This window comes from Mytilus californianus, unplaced genomic scaffold (genome assembly GCF_021869535.1).
Source record: "Mytilus californianus isolate M0D057914Y unplaced genomic scaffold, xbMytCali1.0.p SCAF_5, whole genome shotgun sequence".
NCBI lineage: Eukaryota > Metazoa > Mollusca > Bivalvia > Mytilida > Mytilidae > Mytilus > Mytilus californianus.
Genome location: NW_026262701.1, coordinates 10,121,604 through 10,145,928, shown reverse-complemented (window position 1 = coordinate 10,145,928; position 24,325 = coordinate 10,121,604). Strand labels below are relative to the sequence as shown.

Genomic DNA, 24,325 nt, shown 5'->3' with positions numbered 1-24,325 from the left:
ACGGCATTCAACAATAAGCAAAGCCCTTACCGCATAGTCAGCTATAAAAGGCCCCGAAATGACGAATGTAAAACAATTCAAACGAGAAAACTAACGGTCTAATTAATGTACAAAAAAAATGAACGAAAAACAAATATTTAACACAGCAAAAAACGACAACCACTGAATTACATTTGACTTTGACTTTGGACAGAGCATACATACAGAATGTGGCGGGGTTAAACATGTTAGCGGGATCCGGCCCAACCAGCCCCCTAACCTGGGACAGTGGTGTAACAGTACAATAACATGTTTGTGAGCGCTTAACCCTCCCCGAGGCTGGGACAGTGGTGTAACAGAACAATATTAGAACAACCTGCACAAATCAATTGCAATTAGATTAACTCAAAAGATCGGTACGAGACACACAAAAAAACTTACATTAAGACAATAGACACAAAGCACAAAAATAAGGGTATTTGCAATTACTGGAAGTTTGCTCAAAGCTAATTACAACTATAGTACTGAAATAAATCTTGTTCTCCAAGACTGAAGTATCAATCAGTACACAACCAACGGATTTACTAAAAAAAAAAAGAAGAAAAAACAGTCTGAGAAATGTCTGGTATACTTTCTATATATATACTTGCATATAGATCCATATACAATGAAAATTTTTGAAAAGTGGTGGTCCGAAGGTTTTGACCATCGAAATTATGCAATAGAAATAATAGTTAGGACCAGGAGATTTTCTTCAAGGACCACCAGAGAAAAATGATTTTGAGAACTTTCCGATATCTTTGCTTTATACAAAAATAATCCAGTTTGGTTACTTTAAAAAAATTGAATAGACAAGATGTCCTTTTTGATCATATTCGAGACAAACATTGACGAATTTTTGTGCAGTTTAAGATTATTCTTAAAAATCAAATAGTGGGGGTTACGCCTGATTTGTCTAGAAAAATTGAGTCAGAGGAAAGAACAAAGAAACATGTCACGAACAGAGCACACTTTTACAGTCATGTCTACCGGACGTATCTTAATTTTCTATAAAATCATCGTAAACTTCATTTAATATGTCATCCAACATAACAAAAATCTGCTATATTCGACGGCAAATTGAATTTTTGTTTTATTGATCTTCCGTAGAATATCTCCAGGTTATCTCCAGATTCATTTTTTTTGAACTCTTCACCAGAAGACATTCTGGAGATGTGCAGAATAGACCAATAAAACACGCCCCAGGTGTCTACACGAAATGTCAAGGTCTAAACGTCATGAGTTTATATAAAATTCGTGAATACAATAAACAAAAACAATTATATGAAAGAATCTAAATAATATAAATACTCATTATTTTACACGTATTCGAGGGATCAAAATAATCAGTTCTACAAATTGCTGTTAAATGAAATATTTAAGCCAATTTTACAAATATTTATACCTGCCTCTGTAATATGTCATATTGACGGACCACATTATTTTTTTTTTATCGTTAGAGACACTGTTGCAAAGCTCATTTTCCGTTCACTTTAAAAACCTACAAAAATTGCCTAAACTTTTAATCTTAGACTAGACAGCGTGAAAGATCAATACACTTTGGTAAGTGTACAAACGGCGTTTTGACAAACCGGTAAATAATCATGTTTTCGCCCGGGGATATGAATTTGACATTAAACGTCCTTCAGTAACTTTACAATACCCAGCCGTGTCATTTCCGTATATTGTAGATGGAACGTGTGACAAATATACACCAGCAATACCAGCAATACCAATACAGGTGAATTTTACCTTTTTAAATGATTCCAAAGAGGGGTGCATTGCATTTGCGCCAATTTTGAAAAAAAAATCAATCTTTCATTTGCGCCAAAAAAATAAAACTACGCCATTTCACAGGTAACATATAACGGAAAAGTTTTAAATATTCATTTTTACATCGTGAATAAGATGATTTTTTAAGTATTCCCCATGGATAACTTATTTTAAAAAGTTCATAATTATTGTTTATTATAAAATTGCGAGTCAGTTAGGTTTAAAATTATAAAGTGTTCGCATTATTGAGGTGTCAAGATGGATGGATCTGAGTAAAATCCGTTAGTTTTCTCAGAGTTTGATTATTTTATATTTTTCATATTGGGACCGTTTTTAGCCAACTTAACGGAATGGTTTTTAGAAGGCCGTACGGTTGTCTCTGGTGGCTTTCGTCCACCTCATTTGAACTTTACGGATAGTTGTTTCATTAGCAATTCTTATTATACCACATCTCCTTGTGTTTACATAGAATGTAGGACAGAAAGTCGCAGGACAAAAAGTCACAGACAAAAAGTCACGGACAAAATGTCACAGCACAAAAAGTCACAATTCAGTTTTGAGATTATTTTTCTTTAAACAAGAAAACACTAATTTAAAAAATAAAGTTTTTGTTTTTTCTTGAACTTTTATATATGAAGCAACTTTGTAATTAAAATTTATTCAATAAATATAAATGATCAAATAGTTGTTATGAAAACAAAATGTCAAAGTGGCTTGGTACTTAAATGGCTTCATTGTGCCAAGAAATATATCCTTTGCATGATTAAAATTTAATAAACTTTCATTTATCAAGGCTTATGAACAATTTCCTTAACTTAAAAATGAATATATGTGATAAAAAGAAAATATTTCAAGATCTTTCTCTTATATATTCAAACAATTGTCAACAAATTATTTGTGACTTTTTGTCCTGTGACTTTTTGTCCTATCAAATTTGTGACTTTATGTCCTGTGACTTTTTGTCCTGTGACTTTCTGTCCGTTTACATAGAGGAAATTAGTCTGTAATTTTTATGACCACACATATAGGTTATCCAGTATAAATAAGTACATCTGAGCCGTTGCCTACAAGTCTAGTGTCGGAACAAACTTTTGGTTTTACTCCAGTATATATATATAGTCCTTTATTTCTAGTTTTTATGAACTCGTTCAATTATAACATAACTGTGTTTTAAAGTTATTATTCAAAGTCTCTTTTAAATAAAACAACTTTTTATACTATTCAAAATTGAGAATGGAAATGGGGAATGCATGTGTCAAAGTGACATCAACCCGACCACAGAGCAGAAAACAGCTGAAGGCCACCAATGGGTCTTCAACACAGCGAGAAAATCCCGCACCCGGAGGCGTGCTTCAGCTGGCCCCTAAACAGACACCAAGTGATGGATACAATTGTGGCTTATATTGTTTAATTAATTTTTTAGAGCAAAAGATTAATTGATTGTTGGTTGATTAACGTCCAGTGGCAAACATTTCATGCATATTCAGGACGACAAAACTTTTCAGAAAAAGATTATGAAGTACTAGGTATAACAAATGTTAAAATTTTCTCATCATTGACCTTTCAATACAATTTTGTTTATGATTTGATCTTTCGTTGTCTTTCTATGGTTATGAAGTCATAAAGTATGTTCTATATATTCTAAGTTAGCATATCTGTACAGTTTGTCATTTTGACTTTTTTTTTATTTTGCCATGGCGTTGTCAGTTTGTCTTTGAATAAAAAGTTTGAATATCACTTTGGAAATTTAATTCCGCCTTTTTACAAAAATCATGAGATTCAAATTTGATAAGATGAAAGATTATATTTTAGACTAATACGTATGCACATCTGTACAATTTAATGAGATTCTTGATCGGGGGTAGACAATTCCTCTATCTAAACTTTGAAAACCAATATGTCTGCTGTAAAATTCACCTACTTCTATTATATAAACTTGAAAACTGTCCTAACAGAACAAGTATCGATTTGCATATTTGTAAAATTTAATGTCAGTGGTACACACAGTGGCGGATGGGGGGGGGGGGGGGGGCGGATTTTGGACCCCCTCTTGTTAATAAGGACATACGGTTGGATCCCCTCCCTTTATCCTTGGGTGGGAACCCCCATTTAAAAAGACTGGATCCGCCACGTGCACTGTACACAGATTTAGTTCGCATTGTTTTCCGGGCAGAATAGACCACCACTGTTACTAATTTTTATAGTTGTAAATATTTACGCTAAATTTTGTTAATAAAGATAGGAACAGTTACAATTGTGTGGTCATAGATTTCGTAAATTTGTTTTCTGAATCCATATAGCAAGTGGCATGACATCATAATGGTGAATCGGGGAAATCACAGAAAGCTTATGGAAATGTTAGATTTTTTTTGATATATGACAATAGCGCAAAAAGTATCAAATATGTTTTGATAGAGAAAAAAAAAATGACTGTAGCTGTAATAACTATATTTTTATTTGTTTTTAATTGTGTCGCTCTTTGATGACCATTTATGAAACCTGCATTTTCGTCTTTCATTCTTACGTACGTCTAGAAATTTACAGAACTCAAATTATATATCTGAATAAAAGGAGTTGTCGGTTTTATTTACGTCAATAATATAGCAAACAAACCAAAAACAAAAACAAAAACCAAGCCACATCCAGAGAGCAAAGTGGATTTTTCGGCTTGCAGTACAAACTAAGTATAAGTATAAAGAACAGTTATATTATAACTATACCACGTCAAAAGTTCTCTCGTTCATTTCATTCCATAGTAGAGTGAAATGACTAACTTTCATTTGACCTTTAAAGAGGCAGAATTAGTTGACACAAATGTTATGCCTTTTTGCATGGCTAATTGTATATATTTATGTTGAACATGTTAAATTCAAGGCGATCTTGTAGCGAACGCACAACCCTATACTGTGTTTGGTTTTTCTACGATATCTAGTTAAGAAAAAGCTTTATTATCGGAGGGGTGAAACGAGGGAGAAAATAATATGTATTAGATACACATTAAGGGTGTTAGCCCGAATGAGTGCGTATTACTTACACCAAGATAAATTGAATATTGTCAATGCAGAATGACAAATTCAATAATTTAGGACAGGGACTTTCAATACTAACGGATTCCCTGTTAAGGAGGAGATCTTTTAACAATTTGACAATATGCTATTGAAATGCATGATAAATGCAGGGTATCAAATGTATTTATCGACATCTTTGTGTTAAAAAAGATACAATTTTGCTAGATAAATAGAAAACAATAACACATTTCCTTGCATAATCTTATCTAAAATTATTGAAAATTATCATAATTTATGGGTATTGTTTTAACATGATACACCAAAGCCGAATTTTGTATGTTTGCATTACACACTTGCACTGTTTGGATTAACGTATCAATTAGAAGGTAGGTTAGAAAATCACGAAAAAAGAATTAAAGGACAAAACGCCATTATATGGTTTTCCGGATAATGTTTTTTTTTTGGCAAATATTAAAAAAAAAATCTTAAACTTTTACATATACATAACATTTTAGGTAAACACCTAGAGTTACGTATATACCAGCATACATTGTTGATAGGAAAAATTGCTATCAAAGATACTTCAGAAATGCCTAGCTCCATGCCTAAGAAATATACATCTTTTTTATTGTTCACATTTATTTAACCTCCATTCAACAATGGGAAGGAACATTTGCCTCAGCTGTGAAATGAATTGATTTAAAACGACTTTTAACATATTTACTTCTGTCTTGTCAATATCTTAGCATAGAATATGATCAGAATATGGTCTGTGTATAAAACAAGTATACCGCTGTAATAAAGGCACTAGACAATTTATACATGTAAATATATGCTACTTCCAACAGAATTTTGTTTTGTTTTTAGTTTTTAATTATTTTTTTGTCATTATCGTTTATTCTTTAACCACTAAATTTGCGGTTTTGTGATATGTTCGTGCAGTTTTAAGAATGTCGTCAAAAGTGTTCAGAAAGAAGCTATTATAAAATGTGTCAGAACCTTAAATTACACATACATGAACGGAGCTATGATACCATGACAGGTGTACATATGATGTAATTGTGAAATAGCCATTGTAATTGCCAAGTTTTTGATAGTTTAAGGATCATTTTTGATTAGTGGCACGTGCCATCGAATTCAATCTTTATTGACAGAAAATATTAAATAACGAATACATTTATTACTATTATAGGAAGAAAAAGACGAAGAAGAATTATTTGCTATAGTGCAACTTGAATAAACAAATAAATACATAATTATTTTATATTAAATAAAATTGTTATTAAAATGAAAGAAAGGATTAACGCATTTACAAGGATATATACTCGATGCTGAACTTAAATTAGGTTGTATTGTGTTAACGAAAACTTCTATGAGGATCTGGAGGGGGTCCTTTATTTCTTTATTCTTTAATTTTTTATGCCGATTTTCTCTATTCTTTAAACTTTTTGTCTATTATTATCAATTCTTTATATTCAAGCACCTTATTATTCTCTATTCTTTATTTTTTTTTATTCATTTTCTCTATTCTTTATATTTATTGCCACTCATTCTCTATTCTGTAACCTCCTCCCCGCCCCCTCCCATCAACATCTTCTTTTTTCCGATGGTATGTTATTTATAGTTTTATTGTCTCGTCACGGTCTAAGTGCAGTTTTCAGAATATTAACTGCACTCGGAGACATGGTTCCCTGATGCGGCCTTGGTGACTACGCATCACTACGAAAAAAAAGCAAAAAAAAAAAAAAGAGACGGTTGTCCAAATATAAAAAGAATAGCACGCACGGGGAATGATTACTAAATGCCACGAAGTAATTATTAAGTTTTAGAGGAAAGTATCGAAAGATAGCGAAATTAACGATATAAATTATCTGACATAAAACATATTTGTATTTACGTTGATCGTTCCCGATGAAGTTAAATCCAGAAACGTGCTTCAGAAGCATGAAATTTATAAGGTGTTTTCACTCTTTTGATAATGTTATGTTTAAAATTTGCAATTACTTCTTTTCAAAGAATAAGTAGATAAATACATAAATAAACATCAGAAAATAAAAAATAAAATAAAATCATAAACAGTTATAGGCGAATAAGTTATTTCCTCAACAAAACAAAATCACTAATCTCTTAAAAAAAGACCAACAGAAATAAAAAGTCAACCAATGATTTTATGTTTAATTATTAAAAATATACGTTTTTCATTCTAGCATTTATATTGTAATTTTTTTATAATTAAAATGTATCATCCACATGAAGGGGCGTAACTCCTAATATCATTCTGACACACTAAACGGATCTTAACCCGATCTGAAAATTTTGAACATTACTTTTTATGTTTGGTCTGAATTCGTCTAAAACCGTCTGAACATATCTTGTTTAACAGCTAGAGCCTTCTGTCTTGTTTATCTTGACATGAATGAACGGACTGAACACGACATATCTGAACAGCGTCTGAGTGTCTTAAAAAGTCTTAACGTTTTTCCCTAGCGGTAAATTCAGTTGATTCAGACTTGATCAGACCAAAATGACCGTTTCAGACTGAAATCTTGCTACTAGTGATTTATTTGTTATCATTATATTTTTATTGCTACTATTATCATTATTGATAATATTATTTTTGATTCATAATTATTATATTATTAGTACTATTATTATTATATTATTATTATTATTATAATCACTATTATTATTATTATTATTATTATTATTATTATTATTATTATTATTTTTATAATTATTATTATTATTCGTTTTGTCATCAAAATCTCTCACTTTTGTATGTTTTGTGTTGAAGGAATAACTGTGTTTTACTAAAGCGACCTATAAAGAAGACACGATGACGAAACTGTTGTTGATTGTCCTAATACTGTTCATAACTACAGGTAATATTTCTGGACAATCTCCTTGATTAACATATTCGTTTTTATGTATATCAACATCAAAACACTCTTACAACAACACTATGTTGCACGTGATATCTTTTAAAAGAGGGACGACAAATACAAGAGGGACAGTCAAACTCATATATCGAAAACAACGCCATGGCCAAAAATAAAAAGACAAACAGACAAATAATAGTACAGATGACACAACATAGAAAAGCAAAGACTAAGCATCACGAACCCCGCCAAAAACTGGGGGTGATCTCAGGTGCTCCGGAAGGGTAAGCGGATCCTGCTCCACATGTGGCACCCGTCGTGTGTTAAAGTATGCGCTCGCTATTTGACGGTGACGAAAAAACAAAACACATATCGTACAGTTCTTGTCCAAACAAATCATTATTTAATCAAAAACAGAAGAAATATGTAAAGCATGTAAAGGACAGACGGATGGACCATGTTAGTGCAATCTCCTCAACAAATCCGTTGAATAAATTTTATGTTTTATCAGATTTTGTTTTATAAATATCACTTGTGCTTCTAATAGGATAGCTTTTGTGAAAGTATAAACATGAACAACATATCCTTAAAACATATTTTGCAATTAAACCGAGTGCAGAATGCAGGCAAATTACAAGAATAGATGGACAAAGACACATAAGGTTGTCGTGATTCGGGTGAAATTCAAACACTCGACTATGTGAACCAATGAACGACTGGAAAACAACAGTCATATTCCTGACTTGGAACCTTCATTTAACTAGCAAAATTGTTGGTTAAACCTTGTTTTAAAACTGGTTAAAATTTCCGTCTTGTATGACAGATTCATACTTCCACAATAAATCTCTATATTTGAAAACAAAATTAAAATTTTAACCAAGCAATGATATTTCTGTAACTTTGCTATTCTACCTTAATGATAACGTATGAATACAGTGATATTATACACCATCTAAAATGGCCATGACAGGTACAACTTTTCGGATTGTTTAGATGAGATAAATTGTCATATTAACCTTACCTACTAAATACATTTTCGACAATGCAACCAGCCAAGATGGAGTTTTGGCAAAATTTATGGTGATAATCACCATTTCTCCGAATGCATCATCTAGTGGAACATTTGTCATTGTGGACCGATATGATTCTCCGAATTTATCTAGTAAAAATAGAAAAACATATATTAATTTCAGTGTTTGATGAGTTTTTTGTATTCCCAAAGGCTACAAATATAGCTCAAAGGGAAATGCTCTGAAATAAAAACTAAATGTGTAATTTTTAAGAAAATTTTTTATTGTCGCATTGTTTTCGTTTTAGATATTGTGTATTCTCAAAATAGCTGTACTTGTCCTGCGGTTTGGGATCCAGTTTGCTCCACAACTAATGAGACTCATGGTAATGAATGTAGCCTACTTTGCGCGTAAGTGTTTTTTACAAAACCCGAAAATGCTCATTCTATACCTTTATTATCAAACATTTATTAAAACCCGCGGTTAGAAGTGATGTACTTTATAATACATGCTGGGGATTATTGAATGTTGAATACAGAAACGGGTCTTCTCTGCACAAGTTATTTGAACATTTGTGTCTTGCTGATCATATTTTTCTTTCAATTCTGAAGTAATATACACAAATATATATATCTAGACAGCAATTTTGATTGAATGTTGGATCGATCTAGTTAAGATCATAGAAATCTGGTTGTCAGCAAAATACCCCCTTGCCATCATATTCATCTGGTGCAGCAAAATTGGTACTGGTTATGTTATTACTACCACTGGGTCGATGCCTCTGCTGGTGGACTGATAGTCCCCGAGGGTATTACAAGCCCCAGTAGCCAGTACAACGGTACTGGCATGAAAATACGGATTTTGTGTTATTAAAATTTGCTGTTACAAAATTTTTAAAGTTATTCTTAATTAAGAAATATATCTCCCTCATGTAAAGCTCTGATTCCTTGCCCGGCTTTTGGCTATATTTTTTGTCCTTTATGGTTTATAGCTCTTCATCCTTTTGATAAGCTTTGGATTTTCAAATATTTTGGCCTCGAGCATCACTAAAGAGACACTGATTGTCGAAATGCACATCTGGTGCAGCAAAATTGGTACCGTTTATGTTATTACTACCAATGGGTCGATGCCTCTGCTAGTGGACTGATAGTAGCCGACGGTATCACAAGCCCCAGTAGCTAGTACTACGGTACTAGCATGTTGTGTAAAATAGATAAACGCGTTGTGTATAGATCGTGTTTATTCAACGTCTAGCCATTGCCATATAAGTGACGTCATAAATACATAAGTGTCAGGTTGCAACGTTAACATATATGAAATTGCGCTAAATTTCCGACATTCTCGGTGCCGGCAAAAGTTAAAATATAAAAAATATCAATTACTTTAAATGCCAATCGAATAGATATTACTGAAAATTAAATAATTAATTGTTTATCTAAAACAAATTAAAATAATTCACTTATTAACGACTTTCTTTCTTAAAGAGGTCTATGTTAATACACATAGTTGTCCGCAAGTAGATCACTTTTTGGTAGTCCATTTATTGATGTTCTCTCGAGCTCGCACAGATGCCTCTCGTTTTAATAGAATTTTTGTAGATCTATCTGTTGAAGTATCATCATGTTAGTTCTTTAAGTTGTTAATGTTTGTTCGGATTTCGAGCGGGTACAGTTTTACTAAAGGGCGTCCTGCACAAGTTCGTATTATAGCTGTTCATGTAAAACCATCGTTTCTGGTGATCAATTCATCAACTACAGCAATGTTCCATCGGTTTTTCAGTAATTTATCATCTTAGACTTGCACCACATCTCCAACTCGAATAATTTGTAAATTGTTTTCTGTTTGGCGATGAAATTCTCTCAGTGTCGTTTTATACACGGATTTCCACCGGTTCCAAAAATTCTCTATTAAACTCAATTGTTTATTCAAATGTTTATACAGTTCATGTTTCCACTATTTACAGCAATGAATTCAACTATCTGTTGTGGATATGGTGTTTAAGTTATTCTTCTTCCGTACAGTAAGTGTGACGGAGTTAACGACTCCTCGTCCTCAATATCCGGTGATACGTAGGTCAATGGTCTATCATTAATGATGGCTTCTATTTCTGTCACAATTGTTCGAAAGGTATCTATGGTAACGTAAGATCTACCTAATGTTTTCCTCAAATAAGTTTTTGTTTGTAATTCCGATGAAATGTTTCCACCATCAACCATACCATGGCGCTTTTTTCGGTATAAATCTCCAATTTTGTTCCATGTGTTGACAATGTATTGTTTTGCGTTTGTGATTGGGTTAATGTCTTCAATGTTTTCAAGGCGGCTAAATATGTCGAACTGTTATCCTAAATCATAGTGTGTGGTCTAGATTTACGACTAGCGAATCTCCTAAAGGCTTGTAAAAATTATTTTTCTGAAAGGTCCGGTACAACTTCCAGGTGTACGGCTCTCGTTGAAGCACAAGTAAATAGACATATAAAAACCTTGTTTTAGTATCATGTTTATCTCTAACGTACAGCGCTCCAGTAGTGTCAACGCTAGTAGTTGTAAAAGGCGCCGCTTCCAGTAATCGAACTTTCGGGAGTGGCGGCGGATCAGGAGCTGTATATGGTTTACTGTTGATATTCGACAAATTACGCAATCTCGCAAAATTCCTCTTACGTATTGAAGAATTCGGAGTATCCAGTAAGTTTGTCGTATCTCGGTCACTGTTGATAATACTACTGCCTGTTTCGTGTACTTGTGTATATCAAGGACAATTAATTTCGTAAAATGATGATTTCTTGGTAATAAATAAGGAAATTTTGTATTTTCACATACAGGTGCGTTATGAATTCTCCCACAACAGCAAATTGCGTATTTGGTATTTAGGTATAATCTAAGTTGTCTTACTAAAACAATGGGTTAAATTTAGTATCCTTTAATTTCAAGTTTAAAACTTCGACCTTAAATGAAGTTCGTTGGCAATTTAGTATCCAATACTCTATTGCATCCTGCAATTCCTCTCTTGAAAAGTATTTCGCCTTATTTCTCTGTAATATTGTCGAACGGCAATTTCGTATAAATCAAAATACATAAGCTGTTATTCGTAGTAATTTTGTAAATGTACTATATCTGGTCATTTGCATAATCTGGTGTATTCCTTATTGATAATCTATTCATTTTCCGTTGTACTTGATTGTTCTAAATCTGTGCTCGTAAGTAACACTGTTGTGTCATTTGGCTTCCACGACGGCCATTTTGGTTTATCGGTGATCCATTCGGGTCTGTTGAACCATAGTGCGTTCTTTTCAAACTGTGACACGCTGAGTCCTCTAGTAAGAAAGTCAGCTTGATTATCTTTCGTTTGGCAATATCTCCATTCTTGTGTATTGGTCAATTTACGTATTTCCGTAACTCCATTTCCTATGAATCTTTTCAATTGTTTTGAAGTTAATAACCACTGTAGTACTATCTGACTGTTTGACCAAAATGATATGTCTTCTATCAAATTTTGTAAAGCTGATGTAACATGATCGGCTAGTCGTGCTCCAATCAATGCGCCCATTAATTCCAGCTGTGGTATTGACAGTTGTTTGAGCGGTGCTACTCTATTTTTTGCAATAACTAAAGCTGACTCATGATAGTTACATATGTATACAATTGCTCCGTATGCAGTTGTACTAGCGTCTACAAAAACGTGAAGTTGGTTTTTCTGATTTGGCAAATTGGTAAAGTACGGTCTATTCAATTCTGTATAGGTCGCTTTCTCCAAATCCTTGGCTAAATGTGTTCATGTTGTCTGTATTGCTAATGGTAGTGGTTCATCCCATCTGTATTTCTGTTCCCACAATTTCTTCAAAATATTTGATCGTACGGATACAGGGCTAAGTAATCCTAGCGGATCGTAAATACGTGACGACTGTTTAAGAATTTCACGTTTTGTAATATTTGGAAGTTCAATATCAAATTTAAATAAGTCGACTTTTTGAAAGGTGATTGTATCTTTATCTGTATCCCATTCCAGTCCAAGTATTTTGACTAAAGTTTCTTTTTCAAATAAGTTATTTTGTTTGGCAAAATCTATAAGTTTTGAGCAATTTGAACTCCGAGAACGAAGGTTAATTCCAGCCTCCGACATCAATGATCGGGCTTGTACAAAATCATTTACGGCGTCATCTTCATTTTCCAAACTCGACAAAATATTGTCTACGTAAAGTTCATTCTTCATTAATGCTGATATATCTGTGTTGCATGCATGCAAGTGTTTAAGCAGAGTTGCGTTTAGGATGAAAGATGAATGTGTTGGACCAAACAAAATGAATTTGAATCGATATGTTGTAAAAGTACTGCTGGGATTAGATTTGTCGGTCAACCAAAAAAAGCGGGTAAAATTTCGATCTTTCTCATCTAATCTAATATGTAGGAACGCCTTTTTCAATATCCGTGCTTATTGCGTTCTTTTTGGTTCTAATTCTCATTAATATTTTTGTCAAGTCATTCAAGTCGGGTGGAGTTGACATTAAGCAGCCATATACACTTGCGTGATCTGAAGACTTTTTACAGTTACAGTCGTAAACTATACGAATTGGTGTTGAATCCTTTTTATGGCATGATGTGGTATATAGTGAATGCTTTGCCATTGTCGTTTTTCTCGTCTACCTTCTCTTTGAACCCTCTCTTCATTTGGTCTTCAATAATTTCTGAATATTTCTCAATAAATGTGGTTCACGACTTAGTCTTCTAATTGTGTTTTCAGTCCTTGCTTAAGCGATCATGATGTTTGAAGGTAAATCCGGATTATCCAGTTTCCATGGCAACTTTGAATAACGTTCGTTTTCAAATTTGATACAGTCTTGTTGATAAGTCTTTACAAAACTATCCTCATCGTCCTGTTGTGGTGAACGTATTCCTAGCGATTCTAGATTTTAGAACTTATCGATGTCGCTTTCCTCTGTATGGTGTGAAATAACATTTAAAAGTACGGATGAAGTATACGAGTTCTTTCCGGTTCTTGTTGCGGATCCAGATAGCAAGTAACCAATCTGTGATGCGACGGCTGTAGGTCCATTGCCTCTGATCAGGTGATCTTGAATATCCAAATAATAATTGGCTCCTATAAGAGTGATATTTCAAAGCTACCATCGTTATTTACAGGATGTGCGATTTTCTAATCTTTCAAGTATGACAAATTGCGTGTTACTTATTTCATCTGGTGTTGAAGTGGGACTGCAATATCTGGAACAATCAATGCATTAATGTTTACAATTTCACCTTTGTCAGTTTGTAGTTGAACGGCTGTATCCAAATGGCGTATATTCTTCTCCTTGTCTCCAAAAGCTGACAGTTCAATTGTGTCTTTTCAGCTTGGTCTCATTTATAATTTTTTAGCTATGTTCTGGGTGATAAATGAACGTTAGGCAACTTCGTCGAATAAAATATTAGCTTCTGTAGTATGTTTCTCGTATGAAACTGGTCGGCAAATTGTCCCGCTTCAAGAATTTTCACTTCTTTTGTAATGGCTTTTCTTAAGTTGCTAAGGTTATATGATCGCTATCATATTCACGGGCTATACTTTTCCTTACTTCTACTGGCAATTTACTTATAAAAATAGGTACTAGTACCGCGCCATACATTTCTTGTGTTTGACCCAAACATTCAAGACCTCTAACGTATGATTCTAGGTAGTCTCCATAACTTCGTAAACTGTTTTAATCATTTGACGGCGAGGGAAGATCCATTCAAGCTTTCATGTAACCGTTTATAACTTGTTGTGGGTGTCCAAATCTCTTTAAGCAAACATACAGCTGTCTCATAATTGACGTGTGGAAGCGCAAATCGTGCTATGGTTTGGGCGGCGATTCCCTAAAACTGGGTTTGAGATAACTGAGTTTTTGTATAGGTGTTAGGCTACTATTAAAATGTATTGTAGATTCGTATAAGTCCCAAAATGTGCTTCACTGTAAAACATTCCCGTCAAAATGTGGCAAATCTAATTTAGGTAATATATGGTTATTACTAAATATACTTGGTGGTTGGGCTGGTGGTGGTATAAGCGAACTATATGATTGTAAATTAGTAAGGAATACTTGTACTAGTGATTCGCGAGTAAACCGCTGATGTGTTTGAATAACAATTCTTTGATCTAGGTATATAGCGTTTATTGTTGACTGTACTTGTAAATCTGAAGTTTCGTTTGATTTGATTGATTGTGAGTTTTCGTAATTGCTTAAGTTTACTGTCTAAATTAAACATATACTCATCCGAGTCTTAATTTCTTGTTCAATGTGATCCTCGTGTAGGACTTCTAACATCTTCACGTTCAAATCCTGTAGAATCTTCTTTTTCTGGGTTACGGCATCCTTTATGGCTTTGAATTCCTCCATTTCAACATTGTTCAGATTCTCCTTTAGCTCCTCAAATTTGGTCCATAGCTTCGTCACTGCTGTCTTGTTGCCGGCACGTATTGCTTTTAACTTTGTTTCCATTGTTGAACCAATTTCCCGTCAGTCACGGCACCATAAAATGTTGTGTAAAGTAGATAAATGCGTTGTGTATAGATCGTGTATATTTAACGTCTAGCCATTGCTATATAAGTAACGTTATAAATACATGAGTGTCAGGTAGCAACTTTAACATATATGAAATCGCGCTAATATCCCGACGTGGCATGCAAATACCTTATTTGTGATAATAAAATTTGCTGTTAAAAAATTCTGGAAGTTTTTTTAATTAAGGAATATATCTCCCTCATGCAAAGCTCTGATTTCTTGCCCGGCTTTTGGCTATACTTTTTTTGTCCTTTTTGGTTTATAGCTCTTCATCATTTTTATAAGCTTTGGATTTTAAAATATTTTGGCTTCAAGCATCACTGAAGAGACATTGATTGTCGAAATGCGCATCTGGTGCAGCACAATTGGTACCGTTTATGTTATTGTTATATAATCTTATAAGCTGAGTCATTGTAATAACAGAATATTACATGCTGCTGATTAGGAACATGCCTATTAATAAATATTGACTGTCAAAGAACGCGGTTGTTCATGTGATTCCCTTAGCTTTTGTGTTTGTGTTACTTTGATTTGTATCTTCCTTCATTGCATTTATGAGATTTGAACATTGTATGGTAAATTAATGTTGCAAAATATTAAAAAAAAGGGATTATGAACGCTAAATACAATGCAAGTAATTTCATTGCAAATGTTACTCCATGATAAAATTTATTGTAACCTTAATTAAGAATAAATACCCCTCACCCCACCACAACAATAACAAATATTACCACTCAGATAAGTTCATCCCTTAGCCCTCCTTCCATCATACTTCCAAACAAATTATAAAAAAATTACTTTACCTTTAAAACAATACCGACAGATTAAATTCGACATTGATTTAAGCATTGCATGGTAAACAGAAAACCTAGAACCATGGAGTGCAGTTTGTTCGCCAAAAATAAATGTTTTGATCTTAAATCGTTCAGTTAACCGTGAGTTCACTTGCCCTAATTTTTGAAAATATCACATATCCAATAGTAAATAGATTTGGATTGTTTAATTCATATATATTTTGCGGTACAAAATGGAATCCAGTAGGATCAAAAATCCTCCTAGTAAAAGTTGGAGTTCCAATATCTACAAGTAGAAATTGGACTTATGATTTAAACTTGTTAGAATCCAGTACAAATTGGAATTCCAATATCTACTGCTTGAAATTCGGATATCCAGTTTTGTACAAGGAGGATACTAGATGAAAACAAAAACAAGAAACAATAAAGATATATTTTGTTTTTCTTTGTAATGAAATAAACTAATGTAATCAAACTTTTCTGAATTAAATTGAACAATTTGAGATTGGGCCAATTCCCTATGAATTTGTCTGCCAGCCGAGTTTTTCTAAAAGTCCTTCAGTCTTTACCAAAACATACGATCATATGAATACTTCAAGATTTTAAACAACGCTGGTTTAGCTAGCAATAAAACCAGTTTTAATCCACCATTTCTTACATAAGGAAATGCCTGTACCAAGTCAGGAATATGACAGTTGTTTTCCATTCGTTTGATGTGTTTGAGCTTTTGATTATGCCATTTGATAAGGGACTCTCAATTTTAAATTTTCCTCGGAGTTTTGTTAATGATATCCTTCAATACAAAATTTAACAAAACCATGTAACCTTCATAATTTAAGCAAAATTTGTTTCCCTCAACCCTCTTCATGTTGTTAAGCAAACACATAATCAAAACAATTGCTGTTCTCATTTTCTCACTATTATTACAATTTAACGTAAAATACATGATCGAAGTTGTTCGAGAAAGGATTTGTCACAGATCGTAATTAAAAGGCAAATATGTATGTATTAAAAATCAACAGCTTTGTTTTAAAAACATTTTAAATGACCGTTAGGCAGGTAACGATTACCTGTATAAAACCCGGTAAATGGCCGACCTCGAACAATTGAAATATTATAATTTTTATTTCAGTAATCAAGTTTTAGCTTGCCGTCGTGAATGTCCATGTGTGACAGTTTCTGTGAATGCAACAGCAACACCAGTAAGTTTTAATTAGTGAAAGATATGTTTAAATAATAGATATAAGAAACCAAACCAATTGTGTTGAATATGTAACATAATTTCTTTATTACTGATGATTATAATAGAACACAAACGAAAAACAACGAACGCACGGAAAGAAAAGTTCACGGAACAGTGCAACACTTTAACAAATTGTTTTGTCTAATGTGAACTAATTGTTGAATAAGTAACCTAAGTTCTTAATTACAGAGGATTATAATAGAAGACAAATGAAAAACAACGAACCCACGGAAGGAATTCCGAACAGCGCACACTTAAACCTATTGCTTTGTCCAATATGAACTTTACTCAAAACCGGAAGTGATATAAATCTACTCTAGTTCATTTTTAAAGGGAAAATGTATGATAAGCCATCTTTTCCACAATTTAAAATATAATAATCACGCAGTTGTAAAATTTATTAATCGTAGTATTTTCTAGATTCAAGATATCATTTAATCTGTCAGATTTACCTAATGACGTATATTTTTCTTTTGTAAAAGTACATCAAAATAAAACACACCTGAAACACAACGAACGCACAGAGAGAAACATTCTCCGAACAGCGCACACTTAAACCTATTGCTTTGTCCAATATGAACTTTAACCAAAACCGGAAGCGATAAAACTACGTAGTTAAGGAAATCTGACAGATTAAACCGTTTGACAGAAATTTTGAAACTATCTCAGAATCTTGTAAAAAAAACTCACATGATGTACTTTTACAAAAGGAAAATATACGTAATTTGAAGTAATTGATCATATTTGCAAAAATCGAAATTAAAACTGAAAAACTTGGAAGATATCGTCTAATTTCAAGATCTTGTCATTAATATTTTCCTACCGAAAACGAAAAATTAACACAATATATCTCAAACAAAAATGTCGATGTTCTTATTTTTAAAGAAGGTTGCTGCTTATCAAACCGCCACTTTTTTTAAGCAGGTGTCATTTAGTGATTGCGGTTTTCGTTCGTCCTTCCGTTACCCTTTTTTGTCCGCTACTGTTTTGAACCGTTTGAACTAAATTTTAAAACTATCTCAGAATCTTACGCACATGATGTATTTTAACACTATGTATGCAACTTCATAATTCTAATTATCATTTGGGTTTATTTTGCAATGAAAAAGACTGTACAAGTGTACATGGCATATTTTCAAAAGGCAATTATACATACGTAGTCTATTTTTTTTGTATGGAGACAAACAGCAAGTATGTATTCAGTTGGCCTGATAAGCATTCAATAAAAAGTAAAATCACAAAAATACTGAACTCCGAGGAAAATGCAAAAAGGAAAGTCCCTTATCAAATGGCAAAATCAAAACCTCAAACACATCAAACGAACTGTCATATTCCTGACTTGGTACAGGCATTTTCTTATGTCGAAAATGGTGGATTGAACCTGGTTTTAAAGCTAGCTAAACCTCTTACTTGTATGACAGTCGCATCAAATTCCATTATATTGACAACGATGTGTGAACAAAACAAACAGACACAATAGGTACAAATGTCACAAAGAGGGGTACATAGTCTAATTCGGTATGTCACATTCGTGAAAAGGGAACGGGATTGTAGTTAAGGAACATTTCCGATATCATCTGTGAAACGGATATTCCATAACTGTCAACCAACTCGTGATGGTGTCAATAAAATTTACAAAGTGATGATTTTAACTCCACCATTTGGAACTCTTGGTTTAAAAATGAAAATTCATAATTGGGAAGCTGAAATCATCTCTTTTGTCGTAACGTTTTGTTTTTCAACCGACCCTCATAGTCAATTTCTAGGTATAAGTCATAATCAAATGGCAAAATCAAAAGCTCAAACACATCCAACGAATGGATAACAACTGTCATATTCCTGAATTGGTACAGGCATTTTCTTATGTAGAAAATGGTGGATTGAACCTGGTTTTATAGCTAGACAACAGACACAATAGGTAAAATTGTCAAAAATAGGGGTACAGCAGTCAACATTTTGTTATTATCTTAATCACTATAAAAACAAACAAATGTAACGGAGAAGCACACAAAGGCATACATCAAATTTAACATCCTCATTTTGCTTTTTTATAATACGATTTTATTTATCTATTTAAAATCCACCCATAAAGGATGGAAGGTTTTAAGTACTGACGTAAATAAACTATTCACAATATCTTTATCATATATTGGCATTTTGCAACTCCGATTTTATTTCTGATCGAATTTTCATCGGGAAGTTTCCCTTAACAAATTACGGTCTTTGCAAAACAAAATAAATCATTTTGTAAGCGTTTCTCACAGTTACTCGAGTATCAAACACTCGAAAGCTGTAATATCATCACTTTTGTTAAATGCACAATTAATGTGACAAGTAAATATATTCATTTGTCAATAAAGTTTACATAATTTGAAAATTTCTACCAATTCAAGGGCAAAAAAACATGGTTCTTATCTTATTCAAATTTTTATTTCAGCACGGCTAAATGAGATGGAATAATACATTTTATATATATTTAAAAAAAAATTCAAAGAATAAAACATTTTCATATTATGACTTATTATCAACGAACAACATTGTTAATACCACCATTCCATAAAAAAAAATACAAAATACTGAATATTGAGCAACACGAAAAAGAAAAGGAAAAGATACCATACCAGAGAGATATTCAAACTCGTAGGTCGAAAACATACTGCCAATGTAATGCCAAAAAAATCGACAAACGACAAAAATAAACAGTACACAACACACAACATAGAAAACTAAAAGCTGAGCATAACGAATCCAACAAAAATTTGGGGTGACCTCATTTGCTCCAGAAGGGTAACAGTTCTTGCTTCACATGTGGCACCCATCGTGTTGCTAATGTTAGTACAAACCCAGTGATAAGTTGAATTCGGTAGGTCACATTCGAGGAAAGACGAAAAGATTGTCGTTACCACAATTGGAACATAGCTATCATGAAGGATTTATAAGATAATGTCAGAAAGAAACAATCCTGAAATATTGATATTTATAACATAAAAAAACTACAAAGGATACTAAAGCAAAACCAACACGAGTCCCACAAAATATAACACTACAGGTGCACCCATGTGCTCCAGAAGGGCAAGTTTATCCTCTTTCACTTTGACATGGTTGATTGATTGATTGTTTGATTTTTAATGCCACTTTCAGTATTATTGTGCTATTTCGTGGCGGTCAGTTTTTATTGGTGGAGGAAGCCCTGAGAAAACCACCGACATTCGGCACTTTGACATGGAAATCCAGTAATATTTCGCATTTCGTGAACAAGAAAAGGAGAGATTTGTAGCATGAACTCTTACCAACACCACTTACACTCGACAAGGCAAGCGTCTCCTGCTATGCAACGTCACCAGTCATGGTATTGTAGGATATGACAAGGAAATAATTCTCTCCAGAGTTGAGACAAAGACCTGTCTTTTCAGTCATTGAAATGGTGTTGGTTGCAGTTAAAACTTGTGTAATGTTAATTTCAACCGTTTTTTCTCAAATCCAGCTGGAGGATTATTCTGTGTAGGGAGCACACCCATGTTGATAAGGTCCGTATAATGTTAACTAGCAGTTCGTATTGTGTGGTGTGCATTAAGATATGATAATATCATATGCTGGTCAAAGGAGATGTTGCTACTGAGAAATATAAAGTTGTTAATAGGAAAACTGAAACTGTCACATTTTGTCTCATATACTAGGTTGAAGCCGGCCGTAAGTGTCTATTTCAAGATATATAAACATAAAGCAAACCTTCTATTTTCGGTTGTATCATTGTTGTCAAGTTCACTGAGATATATAAGATGTACTTGTTGAAATGTGTTGAAATGATGGGTGCCACATGTGGAGAAGGATCTGCTTACCCTCCCAGAGCACCTGCAATCCCCCCGGCTTAGGTGGAGTTCATGATGCTCTTTTTTTCTGTTGTGCTTTGTGTAATGTTGTTTGTCTTTTCGCCTTTTTTTGCCAGTTTGTGTTTGACTGATTAGTTTGAATATCACTTGGGTAGCTGTTGCATCTCTTTTTTAGAGCGATAAAAATTATAAACATACCTAAAGTTGAAATTAAAAAACTTTGCAAGATGCTAAGCAGTCAAATGATGGTTTCCTTTATATTGGTATTTATGAAGATCATGTTTTGGTGAAGATTTTAAGCTTATCGGAATAATATATAACAACTATTTGTAAACCCGTTATCTTGAACTATGAGGGGTCAATTTATGGTTTCATCATTACGAAGGTCATGTATTTTAGTTGTTATTGTACATAACAAGCTTTTGTTCATCTATTTATATTTTTTACACACGATAGAAAAAATGGTCAAAAAGTCAAAATAATGGTGCTTATTCTGAATGCTAGTCAATTCGTACAAGGAAAATGAGTAAAATCTTATATTGTAAAACATACACAACCAGTGCTAATGAGTAGTAACGTTGCACGTAAGAAAAACATAGTAAATGTGGTATGGCTTCAATTATTATTTACAAGCATTTATGACCCAAGCTTTGACCCAAGCTAAGTACGGCATTATTCTTTTGATGAATGCATAAACAATTATTATGTGCACATCATTGAAATACAATAATCAATTATAATGATAACGATTTCCTTGAAAATAACACTAGTTAGTACTTTATTCATATTTAAAATATTAAATTGTCATGAAATACTAACCTAATATCATTCCCAATATATCTTTCTTCGCAATTAATAAACCATAGAAATTTTTTTAGATAACTATTTATATACATTTTATATAAATACAGCATTAAAAATTAAAATAATAAGGCTATTTAAATGGTCTTGAAAAAGTTGGAACGAACTGACCAAGCAACTTGGAACGAATTTGTTGGTACGAATCGGAGTTGGAACGAATCATCCAGATACCCTTATTCTTAAAAGGGGTGTTCGAATAATTTTAGAAGCAGTTGACTGGTATATTTGACATTTTCAGCATGTTTGCTTAAAGATTTTTTCCATATATTATGGTCTTCAAGATATATGGGAAATTATTTCCATTTACCTTCATGTTTTATTTTCAGCCATTTTAGTTGGTTGACAGAGACAAACTAGAGGGGGAGGATTGGTACCTTAAGTGTGAAGGACAGACTGACATGATGTTGTTATTTACTCCTGACTCTAGTCAAGCAGGGGGAATAAAAAAACACTTTCTAAAAGATAACCTTTGTATTTAAGATTTAACCAAGACATTCTAGACTTGTTTAATTTTCCTACAAGTCCTATCTTCATACCTGTTACACAGTAGACTAATATTCTTTGCCCAGTTTATAGTAAGCTTGGAACCTTGTTATTTAATGAAAAGGGACATGGAATAAGGTATCAGAGAAATGATGTATGAGAAAAGACAACAACCTCAATTTTAAGATGTAGGTAATAAACAAAAGTAGTTAAAGGTTCACTACTTCGAAAATATATTTTTCTTGGTATTGAATGAAATGGACATTAATTGATGCCAAAACAAATAAAATGACTGGCATAAAACTTTGATGTGTATAACTGTATACAGTATAATACATGTTTGTAATTTTAGAAATTACACTACAAAAATAATGTCTTCCCCTGGAAAGAGGTTTAGGATGGATGAAAAATTGAAGAGATAACATTTAATATTAATGTTAGATGAACGTATCAAACATTCGAATATTTTATTACAAAAATAAACAATATGTTGAAATTGTTATGTCACTTTTTGAATTTTGCTTCAGATTCATCAGTCCTAATTTGATCATCAGCTGGTCGCTTATGAGTCTCTTCTTTTTTAGGTGTAAAAGTTTGACCAGTCCTTCTGTCAACTACTTTTTGGAACACAAACAACACAATAGATAGCTGTAATGATAATCATTTATGTAGTTATCACAAAACAAAATATATTTCTGAACACATCAGTATGTCATCATTTCTATTGACACTTTACTGCCCAAATTAAATATGAAAGTAATACAAATCCTGGTTTTATCTTCTGGTAGCATTCAGTCTTTAATGTATATTTATAAAGTGAAACGACTCCTCCATTTATGTTATTAGCAACATTTGGCCTTGATTCAATGTGCATTGCTATATAAATTTCATAAATTTTCCAGCATAAATTACTTTCTTTATATTTTTAATTTTTATCGCGTTTCTCTGACAGAAACAAAATACTACTTTGATTGGTTGATTAATATTTGCCAGAAAATAGATAACCCTGACCACACTGCTTAAACTTCCAGGAATAACCCTGACCATACTGCCTAAACTTCCAGGACAAAACTGAACTAAAGTACCTTTCATATACTTTTGTAGATTCTAAAGGAAAATCTCTATTCAATGTATATTGGTCTGTTATATCTGACTGATAGATACCAAAGAAGTTTATCAATAAAGTAATTATCATTCATCAATTCTCAAATACTATTAATTTACCTCTGCTACCATTTCATACAACAAGTATCAGACAATATATTAAATACAATGTCAGACAACATGTACAACAAATATCAGTCAATATATTAAATACAATGTCATACAACAAGTATCAGACAATATATTAAATACAATGTTGCAACATTTGCTTGTAAGAAAGCACAACCATTAATGAAATGTGAAAAAAAATTAATGATTTAAATTTTAGTAGTGTTTTTCGGCTGAATGATGATAATGAGTTCGTGTTTAATGTCCAGTTGCAAATATTACATGCATATCAGGACAAAACAAGTTAATATAGATATGAACCTTGCTTTTTACTAAAATGAAACACTAAGCTGAAATTAAACAAGAGTGCACACGCTGAAATGTCTCACCTACTATACTGCCCATTGATTTTGTGTTGAAAGTTCTAAATATAAATTTTACTACATGTACAAGTATCACACTAACATTTATGATCTAAGAAAATGAGGTCAAGGTCAGATAAACCAAACCGGAAATACATGTACACCTTTAATACAATTATTTAATACACCGAATATAGATGACCTATTGCTTATAGTATGAAGAAACAGACCAAACCATGGAAATTTTCTATTGACCAATGAACCATGAAAATGAGGTAAAGGTCAAATAAAACCTGCCAGACTGATATGTTTATCGTACATTA

The 24,325-nt window shown here is 32.8% G+C and overlaps 1 long non-coding RNA gene across 2 annotated transcripts in view; it reads left to right on the top strand.

Moving 5' to 3' along the window:
• The window catches only part of LOC127703300 (uncharacterized), an 86,225-nt gene extending 66,457 nt beyond the window's left edge, over window positions 1-19,768 (top strand). For both annotated transcript variants that reach the window (XR_007982899.1, XR_007982897.1), the window contains exons 2-5: window positions 7,594-7,681; window positions 8,996-9,098; window positions 17,144-17,213; window positions 19,692-19,768. This is a non-coding gene — a long non-coding RNA (uncharacterized LOC127703300). The remainder of the gene's footprint in view (window positions 1-7,593; window positions 7,682-8,995; window positions 9,099-17,143; window positions 17,214-19,691) is intronic.
• Window positions 19,769-24,325: the final 4,557 nt, after the last annotated feature.